Here is a 10,428-nt window from a genome sequence, read left to right as displayed (position 1 = left end):
TGGAAAAAGGCTGCAATGAAACAAAGAGTGAAAAATTTAAAGGGGTCTGAATACTTTCCGTACCCACTGTATGTATAGACTGCCGTTTCAACTACAAACCTCGATAAACCAAGCCACATGCTGAAAATAACAAGTTTAGATTGTGCAACAAGGCAGGCCTGCTTGGTTCTTTTGGTGAATGATTGTATAGATTTACAAATAATATTTTACAAAGATTATATGTACATCTGTTTTTACTATCCAATTGGGACCAATGGCGGGATGGCAATAGACAAAGTACACATGACGAAACACTGGTAAGAACATGTTTGACCATGTATGACCAGCTATGATTGTTTTGGTGTCTTTCAAGCCTTTACATTTTTATGTTTAATTGTTACCTGAAGCAACATGACACATGAGCAGGGCCTGACTTTACTAGCCATTTTTTTGCCTCATAAAGTTGAAAAACAGGAATTGCTGTTTCTCTATGACAACTACATACTGTCCTATTCATGGTACCCTACTCCAGGACATTGTGCCATCATCACGGGCTGTAGTAGATGGGCCCGCCTTGATTATCCAGCATTAAGGCATAATTTCCTATCCTGGTAATTAGTTATCATTGCACCTACAATAGTGTAGCTGTCCTCAATTTAGGTCATCCTGTACATCTCATCTGCGGTTTTTTCTACATGCAACATGTGTGATTTTGTGTGTTTATGTGTGTGTGCGTGCGCAGCGGTCACGGGGGGGACCAGAGCAGCCGCCCGGCCCACTGCAGCGCGGTGACAGGATTGAAACAACAGCAACTTTCAGTGGGTAAATAGGGAAAAAACGTTACAGCGTCCATTGATGTTAAAATGTGTTCAGGTTGGCAGGACGTCTTTCGCTGTAAGTTGTGTTGGTTAATGTGAGATGTTCAAGTCACTCACGTCTCGTCTTCATATCAGACACAACGAAATGAATTTGACCCGTTCTCACTCCCGATGGCCAGTGGCTGACCACGTGGGACTGCTGGGATTGTCGTGAGTAATGAAAATGCGATAGAGGAGCCTGACTGTCAAATAGTGTCTTCCAGTGATGCTGGCCCCTAAGCAACTGCATACCCTATTTACCGAGTAAAAAAGTCTGAATCACTCAATTCTCAATTGACAGTGTTACCCGCCAATTGCAAAATTCACCTGGAAATGGCAGGTGGTCTGGTGCTAATTACAGGCCCTGCACATCACACATTAATTTCATTCTGAGATACAAGCTGCTCTGGCCAAAAAAGACCCAACATTTGAAGATAGTGGAGCTGAAAAAAGGTCTACAAGACACTTGATCATGTGTCCAACAGATGGTAAGAATGGCTGGAGATCGTCTCTGGCACCCATGAGCCACCAAATTTACATTTCATAGAATAGCAAAGGCATGAACCTGATCCAAAAACTGGCTACTATGATGGCCACATTTCTCCCCCTTCAGTCCCCCATGACCTGGCCAAGAAAAACAAAAAAAAATAAAGCCCTTTCCTGCTTTCCAGTGTTTACGGAAAACATTGGATTGCAATGTAGCTTTAAAAAAAACGCTTGCCATCAGCCAAATACCTACTGTCCAATCCCTATTGGCAATAGTCAGTTGGTTCTATTCAGTGCTCTTTGACTACAGTACCATATGACTCCATTCCAAGTGTTTGCTTCACACCCTGGTATGTTTACAAGAGTGACCATTTCATTAAAAGCAGATGGAGCATAAATAAAATCTTAAATTTTTCATGCCTGGCACTTTTTCATTAAATTCAAGCATTCCTTTGGTGGAAGTGTTGAAAAAGCTGTGAATGGATGGACAGCTGGCTTTGTCTACAATCCTGAGGTTTGGTCAACTGCTGCCTTCTCAGAATTCTGTCAAGAAGCTGTCACTGAGGGGAAATACATATATTACTGCACTAAATCACACTGCTTTGACCACATAGGGAGTATTACACACACACAAACACACACACACAGAGGGAGTGACCCAATGTCGTTGACTAGGGAGAATGAGCTAAGGCCCAGCTGTGTATGCGTATGTGTGTGAGTCTGTGAGTGTGTGTGTTGATAAAATTGCGATTGCACTGACCTAACTGTGAGCGTCAGACTGAGAGCAGAAATGATGTAACACAGCACACGAGGAGAGCAAGAGATGGACAGAGCCAGGCGACATAGGCAAGTGTGGGAAAGTAATAGAGATAACGAAAACTGAGCTAATGAAATGATCATTTAGTCTTAAAGCATAACTCTCGCCAAAAAGCAACCTAGGGTCTTTTTGTGAACGTACCCCGGTAAAACCTACGTTTAAAAGCATATGTAGGACGGAAGCTTTCACTTTTAAGATTCACAAATATTTTCGTTTTCGATCAAATGACCTTTTAAATGGGAGTGTTAGGGGCACTACTATGAAAGCATCAAAATCACTATTTTTAAAACACTAAGAAGGCACGACACATGAGACTTTGCTCTAAGTATCGCCAGGGGCTCTACGCATGAACTCAGTATTGAGAACATTGTGTGTTTCTAAAAAGAAAGGTTTTGAACAACAGCTGTTGGTTTTCCGGTCGCGCCCTCTTGCCAGTCAAAAAGAGTCAATCTCCAAATGCAACGTAACACAGAGGAGAGCAAAGATGGAAAGATCCTAAATCTTAGTTCCATATAAATGCACAGATAATTTGTTATTTTCGCATTCAGAGATCGACTCCTTTCCATCGCACACCATGTAGTGTAAAAATTATCAATAGTAGAAGACCTAAAACATGAATAAGCATTGCTGCAATCCTGGTATTTCATTCAAGTTCGCGTATACTGTATAAATACAGGCACGCCGCACTTATACTCTAACACTTATAGTTATCATATAATTAGCACTGACAAAGACTGCAGTAAAATAGAACCGGCTATACCAAACTGGGAACAAGGAAGCCGAAAACGAGAATTAGTAACATAAGAAATCAGCAAATCACAACATAAAGATTTGCACGGTGCACTGTAAAAAACACTGAACATTTTTGTGCATGAGTGTGTCATTATAGACCTCTTTTGCGTGGTAGTGCAGTGCAGCTAATAACAGTTGAGCAATAGTGTCTATTGTCAATGCTGTTCATCTTACCCAAATCAACTACAGACACTAATACAGTATTAATCCTGCCACTATTACATACTACTACTACTACTACCTATGACTGCAAATGATTACGCCCAAAAAAGCCCCCCATAAATTACTACAGCAGACACTCTATTCACTTTAATTGCTTTTATGGCCACCACCAAGAACACCACATCAACCAACTTGTCACATATTCGGCTAAATGCCCACATTACCCTTAGCCACCTCCAAAACTCTTAAAAATACTAGGTGGCCTCCTAGCATCACAATGGAAGTCGACTTTAACTCCTAAACATTCTCCTAACAATCAGGAAGCCACTGAACACCCTCCTGACATCTCCTTTGCTGCACCACTTGGAAATATTTAGCAAGCCCTAACACCTTAGTGCTAACCTTAACCAAATTACTTTTCAAGCAATTTCACTCTCGCAGACCAATTTCCAATATCAAAATGAATCCTGGGGGCCAGATGTACCAATGCATTTGCGCACACTTAAGGCGTATTTGTTTCGCAAAGTGCACGTAAAAGCATGGCGAGGTATTTACAAACAGGCCGCACCGAGGTAAAAGCGCCGACTGCCTGTCGCTGGAGCTAAAAATGGCAAATTGAACTTTTCCATGTCATACATATGCATTCATGGGAGGGGGAAGTGGAAAGTGGGAGTTTCCCATAAAGAGATGGGAGGGTAAGGAGAAAGTGCGCCTAATTATGTATTCCATGGTATGTACAAAAACGTCCTGTGACAGCGCGCCTCTATTTTGCGGTACAACAACCGCAAGCGGGTTTCCTTGCAAATGCCTCCTGGTGAAATGGCAGCAAGACAAAGACAGGCCAACGGGACGAGCTGAAAGGATTTTTGCCACAAGGATCACACTTTTTAAGTTCAATTATTAAGATTACAGATTAAGCAGCCATGAAATATTACAGTAACTGGAAGAAATCAAAGATGACAGTGAATCTCCGACTCAGCGTTCACATTCCATTCCAGCAGTTGTTAAAAAATCAGCAGTGGGAATATCGCAGTTTGCACTCAGCCATTCAATAGCAAGTACTTAATGCTTTGCTACAGCGTACATACATTTCCCCACCCCTAATGCTGATATAACACTCATCAAGGAAGATATCTTTAACATCGCCCATTCAATTGTGCTTTTAAATGTGCACGATTTACGGTATAATGGGCGGAGAAAGACTCTGATTACTCAATGAACTGGAGCTACTTTAAATTGTACTGGAAACAATCATCTGCAAATTTGGCAGAACGGAGAATAGACAAACCTTCCCCTAACTTACCAGCTAACTGTAGCAGTAGCTAGCTAGCTTGGTTGCATTTTTCAAAATGAATCAAGTTGTAGTCTTTCAATTTGGGACCCTGCAACATCCCCAGTTCTTTACATATTATAACGTTAGATGTGAGATGATAGTCTTTAGCTGTGAGATAGTGTCAGACTGTAGTCTTTTCAAAGTTTTTTTAGTCTAAAACTCATTTAGTGTGTGGTAGTTTTTAGGATTCTATGAGTACCGCACTTTTATAAATATCTATATATATATTTAGTAGGGCTGTCAATTGATTAAATTATTTAATTGAGATGAATGTCAGGAGTTCTAAAGTTAACCCGCAATTAATTGCAAATAATCACACACTTTTTATCTGCTCTGAATGTACTTTCACAAGAATATTGTTCAAGTTTTCAATGCTCAAGTGGCTTTTGAGACTCAACATACTCCAGTGGTTACTTAATTCAAATAGACATTACATGCAAATGACGTTAGTCTTGGGGAGAGAACCATCTGGAAGGGCTTTGAAATTGAACTTGCCATTCAAAAGACCCTTTTTCTTTATTTACTTACTCCACAGCGCTGTGTGTGTGTGTGTGTGTGTGTGTGGAGACAATGCGAGACTCTGTTGCTGACACTGCAGTATTGACATTACCTTCAATGCTGTGTGGTTATTAATACATAATTAATTAATTGACTTATTTGTTGATTAATTAGCTTTGAAAGGGTTGCTGGCAAACTGTTATTATTTTACAGTTTGTAACTTAGTATTCCCAGCCAACCTAAGAACCCTGAATCGTAAATTGCAAAAAAAGTGCAAGAAGTAGAGAGAGTGAGGTAAGATCCAGCAGAGGGAAAACAAGGAAGAAAAAATGTTAGTCAGTTTGTTATTGTGAGGGATTCTGGTTGTCAAGGCAATAGAGGGGGAAACCCACACAGCTGTTGGCCAGCTAATGTTGCATTCAAGTCCTATGAGGAAATTGTAGGATACTGTTCAAGGATTTATACTAGAAAGTGCTGCTCATGTAGGCTTTCATGCAGTAAACCTTGCATGTTTGATTATCTACAACTTCAAATACCTGGTAAATAGTTGGTGTAGGTAAGTATTCCTCTCTTACCAAAATAAGCACCTGTTATCCATTAACTGGACATATCCACTTAAAACGGCATGGACAAAAAATCTTGAATTGAGTTCTTGTGGTGGACATTTTACAAATTGTTATGCTAAATCTATTATGTGTTGAATATGTGTCAAAGGTGTGTGTTATGATGTGTCACAGCATCCTTACCTGATTAAATAAAGACGTGCAGCAATTCCCATGTTAAGTGAATGCAGCATAATTGCAGGAGAAAGGTACCGAAGTATGGAAGACTGGAGGAGGACGGGCTGCGGGGTTGGTTTAACGTCTCCTCAGGGTTTGCTGGCTCCCGATTGGCTTGTAGGGGAGGAGGAGGAGGAGAGACCAATAGCAGTATCTCATTGTGCTGTTGAGCACCAGGCTGGGTTTCATCATGTGAGAGGCCCAGTGCACTCTTTAATACAAAGCAGATGTCCTCAACCTCACTGGTGCCACTAACAATCCCCTAGCAAACCCTCATCCCATCTATTTGTTCCTCCACTCCTTTTGACCTTGTTCCATCACTTGCTACCATCTCACTCTCCTTTCGCCCTTGCTCAAACTTGCAGCAAAGGCAGTAGACAAGTGGTCTTATAGTTTGTACTGTACCTACCATTAACTTTGCACACTCTTTGAAACTCTCTAACAAGCGTCAGTAAATAGATGTTTACCATTGCAGAGCGTCTTTTAAAGCTTACATTTGGGAGTTGTGGACAGTTCTTTGAGAAACAGAGGACATAACTGAATGAAAAGCTAAAAGGGTGGTGCATGGGGGTAAGCACCACCAGGGTTCAAATACTGGTAACGTTTGTGGGTAGAAATCCTGTGAAGGATAATGTCCTTGTCAAGTCACTGTTGATTCTTACTGGTTGGTCAAGGCGCCAACTCAAAGTGGCTGGGATCAGGGTAGCATGGATATTGTAGACCTCACTATGTGTCATTCCCCTCCAGGGAAGTTGGCAGTTGAAAATAAGTGGGCTATCTAGATGGGTGTCAGAAGAAGCACAATGTCCACACATGGCAGTATAAATTTAATATTACTGTAAATGGACTGTATTTACACAGCGTTTTTACTCTACTCAAAGCGCTTTTACACATCTCAGTAACCAGTCACCATTCACCTACATTCGTACACTGTGTTTGAGTCCAGGGTTCAGCGTCTTGCCCAAGGACATTTTGACATGGGACTGCAGGGCCAGGGATCAAACCAACGACCAACCTATTGTCTATGACCGCTCTACGTCCTGAGCAACAGTATGCACAGTCATAAACTTTGTGCTACACGCCATTGGTGAAAAAGGGCAGATGACGACATGTACATAACGCACAACCTTGCAGACCCTTGCGGCATATGCATATAGAAGGTGCTTGTTTCTGATTCGTAGTTCTCACGCCAAACCCAGCCTTCATAATCTTTCAAACCCCCAAAACCTTGTTATACGTTATTGCTCACATACACATCACAAATTGATGGCGTCTATATGTAGCAACACATATGAAATGCGTCAAAAAACCCAATCACAAAATTTACCATGTTAGCCCGCCCACCATGACATTGAAACGTCAACGCATCATGGTGGGCCTTTGTCCTATTTTCCCATAGAAACCCTTGTCATCGCTACTGGAAAGCAGCAACTTTATCACAACATTAAAACATCCTGGCTACTGTATACTGACCCGTCGTGTGATGTCTGTATGATGCATTGGGTCTGTTTCAATTGATAACGCATTAACGGAATGCAACACTTATCGTTGTCAACAGTCAAAATTTAAAAAAATTTATTTTAAAAAGATTAGGGATATTCTTTAGTTTTTGCATCGGAGGAGATTTTCTTTGTCCCACAATGGCCTGAATGGTGTGGCCTTCAGGGCACAGACCAGAACATTTTGTGTTGAAAAGTAAAGACCTTAGTCAAAAGTAGGAATAGTGTCCTGATCATGTTTTTTTCTCTCTAAATCGTTCCAAAAATGTTTTTTAAACTCAAGCACTGGCATGTGCATGCCTCATGTATTCTCTGTCCCTTACACACATTCTGTCATCCCCACTCTTGTCAACTTTTTCTGTTGGTTAAAGGTTTTTAGCTTTGGACAGATGCTTTCCCTCTAACATCTAAATGTTTCAGACTTTCATGCGACCACAAGCTTTGAACTTGCTTGTTTATATACACAATTGCTTCATATACAGCAGATGCACACCGAGGGTTCATGTGTCTAACGGATAAGAAACACCTGTGGCCATATAGTCAAGTGGTTTTCATTGCATGTTTGTACATGCAGTCTACACACACAAAGACGACAAGCCACAAAAACACTCTAAAAGCAACTCATTATAAGATTTGAACTTCATAGGGAACGCATCATCATCTCTTTACGTATGTGAGGCCTGCCCGTTGTTTTCCTCAGCAAGTGTAAAGATGCTTTGACTCAGTTCAACCAAATCTTAGCCAGACTATCCTGAAGAACTCTGAGCAGCAGCAGGTAAGAACCTACTCAACACTGCAACATTGGAAGTCCAAACAGATGGTGCTGAGCAAAGACAGAGGGATTAATGTGCGTGTATCTTTTGGGGTTCTTGTTTTTCTAGACATGAAAACTTCTGAAAGGCGATAGGTTGTGGGTAGGATTTAAGTTTAAAGGTGCCCTGCCACACAAAACCGTTTTCACTTGCATTTTTTGAAATATGTCAGGTCCATTTGTTTTTGTGATATGTGGGGAATGTGATAATGAACTGCTGCCTCCTCTGTCAACTCTAGCCACTGAAAAGAAATAATAGAAATCAGACCAATTAAAACAGCTGGTCAGTCTGATGTCATGTTGACTGAGCTCATTACTATTCATGAACTCGCCCAGCTGCGCTGGGTAAAGGATGCTGATAGCCAATCAGAGTCAAGCAACTGGCACAAATGGAGCTGAGTCTTCCTGCACTTTCTATACCACAATAGAATGGCTTGAAACAAGGTAACCAAGGTCTTTTTTCCACAAAATTTTTTACAGAATTCATGGTTGAACTTTACCAAACATTACCACTAAGTAATGAAATACGTGTGGCAGGGCACCTTTAAAGGATTCGAATTTATTACAACTTGGATCTTGAGCATATAATTATTGGAATTAATCATTTGACAAACTCACCCGGTGGTTTCTTGACTGCTTTTTTGAAGCCTCGAGCTGGGCAATATGGAAGCTTCTATCTTGTTTTTTTTTTTTAACTGGACATGCCGGTTTCTAATGAGAGGGTGGAGCTGGGGAGGATGACGCAGCCAAGCCAGTGTTGTTGATGGTTGCAATGGCGCTGAGCTTAGCTTAACATTAAAGAGGTAAAGTTGCCAATTTTCCACCCTTCTGAAGCTTGATTCATCCAGTGGAGATTTACTTGTGGGTGAACGCGGACCTAAGGTTAATGGCACCTATTATCTGCATGTACAGAAAATCGGTAATCAGCTTATGCTAGCTAGCTAGCTTGGTTGAAATGCGGAAACATTTTTTGACGTGCGGAAACATTTTTTGACTAAAATGTTCCAACCAACTTTTATGAAGTGAAAACACATTGAGAGGGTCAAAGCTCAAGATGAAAATATGAACTCCCAAAAAAAAAAGTTAATGGCTATTTTAATGTGCACAGTGTCATGGTTAGCCTTGCTAAGCCTCTGTTCTGATTGACAGGTCTGTACGTAGCCATACCCTTAAAGCATCCCCTATTATATTGTCTATTTTAAAATAAATGGGATCATAATTTACTAAATGAACATCATAATGTATTGAAGAAGACTTAACTCTAGCAACTAAGACCATTAACTCTTTATCAAAATCTTTACTGAGGTAACAAATCCAGTGAGAAGTGGGCCCCTCTAGAAACAGGCATCTTTTTGCAACAAGTGGATTCGCCCCTTGCTGGAAATTAGAAAGGATGACGTTTAAGGCATTCCACATTGGCTTTACTTCCTGGATTTCTCCAGTGCTGCCAGAAATCTTGCAGAATGTCCATTACCTTCCTCTTTCTATGTGTTGGCGCTCTAACCTCGGGTGGATTTCTGAGGACTGGGGGCCAGATCTCTGCGGGGTAAATCCAGACAGCTGGCTAGACTATCTGTCCAATCTGGGTTTTCTGTTGAAAAAAAACTATATTCCACCAAAACAAGTTCCTTCCCGAGGCTATTTTGCAGCGGCACCATGGCTGCAACATGGTACATTTTTCTCCCATCCCAGAAGGCTGTGTGACCTAGCCAGACCCTCCTCTGAAGCACTGTGAAGAAAGGTCTGGAAAGTGATACTGATAGACAACCACAGAACATTTGACAGCTTTGACAAAGCGATCGCTAATGTGCTTTTATGTTCGCAGATGGATCAAAAACTAAATACATCGAAGTACATGTGAGCAGGTCAAATGAGGCAATTATTTTGTGTTTGCATGTATTTAACTATGTCTTGCCGTTCCTACAGCATATTTATTTACTATTTTTTTGTTGGTGAGAAGAAGGATTTTAAATTCTATTCTGGATTTTACCAGGAATGCTGCAGTATTCTGGATCAGCTGAGTCTTTATGGACTTTTTTGAGCAGCCTGATAGTAAAGAATTGCAGTAATCCAACCTAGAAGTAACAAGTGCATGGACTAGTTTTTCTGCATCATTTTTGACAGGATATGCCTGATTTTTGCAATATTACGTAATGAAAAAAGGCGGTCCTTGAAATTTGTTAATGTGAGAATCACACATGTCCTGATCAAAGATAATTCCAGGATTCCACACAGTGGTGCTGGTTTTAACATATCACTGCCTTATCATCATATTACTCATATTATCTTAGTCCATTGTATATGTGGCCCCATTTTGTAATACCATTTGTGGGGGAAGTTCAATTCAATTCAATTTCAATTCAATTTTATTTATAGTATCAATTCATAACAAGAGTTATCTCAAGACACTTTACA

General features: G+C 40.7%; 2 long non-coding RNA genes across 2 annotated transcripts in view; one reads left to right on the top strand and one right to left on the bottom strand.

The window, feature by feature from the left end:
• LOC117950573 overlaps positions 1-5,216 on the top strand; it is a 29,524-nt gene extending 24,308 nt beyond the window's left edge. Inside the window, exon 4 of the long non-coding RNA XR_004657942.1 lies at positions 5,206-5,216. This is a non-coding gene — a long non-coding RNA (uncharacterized LOC117950573). The remainder of the gene's footprint in view (positions 1-5,205) is intronic.
• The window catches only part of LOC117950572, a 12,152-nt gene continuing 4,108 nt past the window's right edge, over positions 2,385-10,428 (bottom strand). Inside the window, exon 3 of the long non-coding RNA XR_004657941.1 lies at positions 2,385-2,396. This is a non-coding gene — a long non-coding RNA (uncharacterized LOC117950572). The remainder of the gene's footprint in view (positions 2,397-10,428) is intronic.

Source organism: Etheostoma cragini, chromosome 9 (assembly GCF_013103735.1).
Source record: "Etheostoma cragini isolate CJK2018 chromosome 9, CSU_Ecrag_1.0, whole genome shotgun sequence".
Lineage (NCBI taxonomy): Eukaryota > Metazoa > Chordata > Actinopteri > Perciformes > Percidae > Etheostoma > Etheostoma cragini.
The sequence above is the reverse complement of the archived record's forward strand: the minus strand, read 5'-3'. Positions and strand labels throughout refer to the sequence as shown.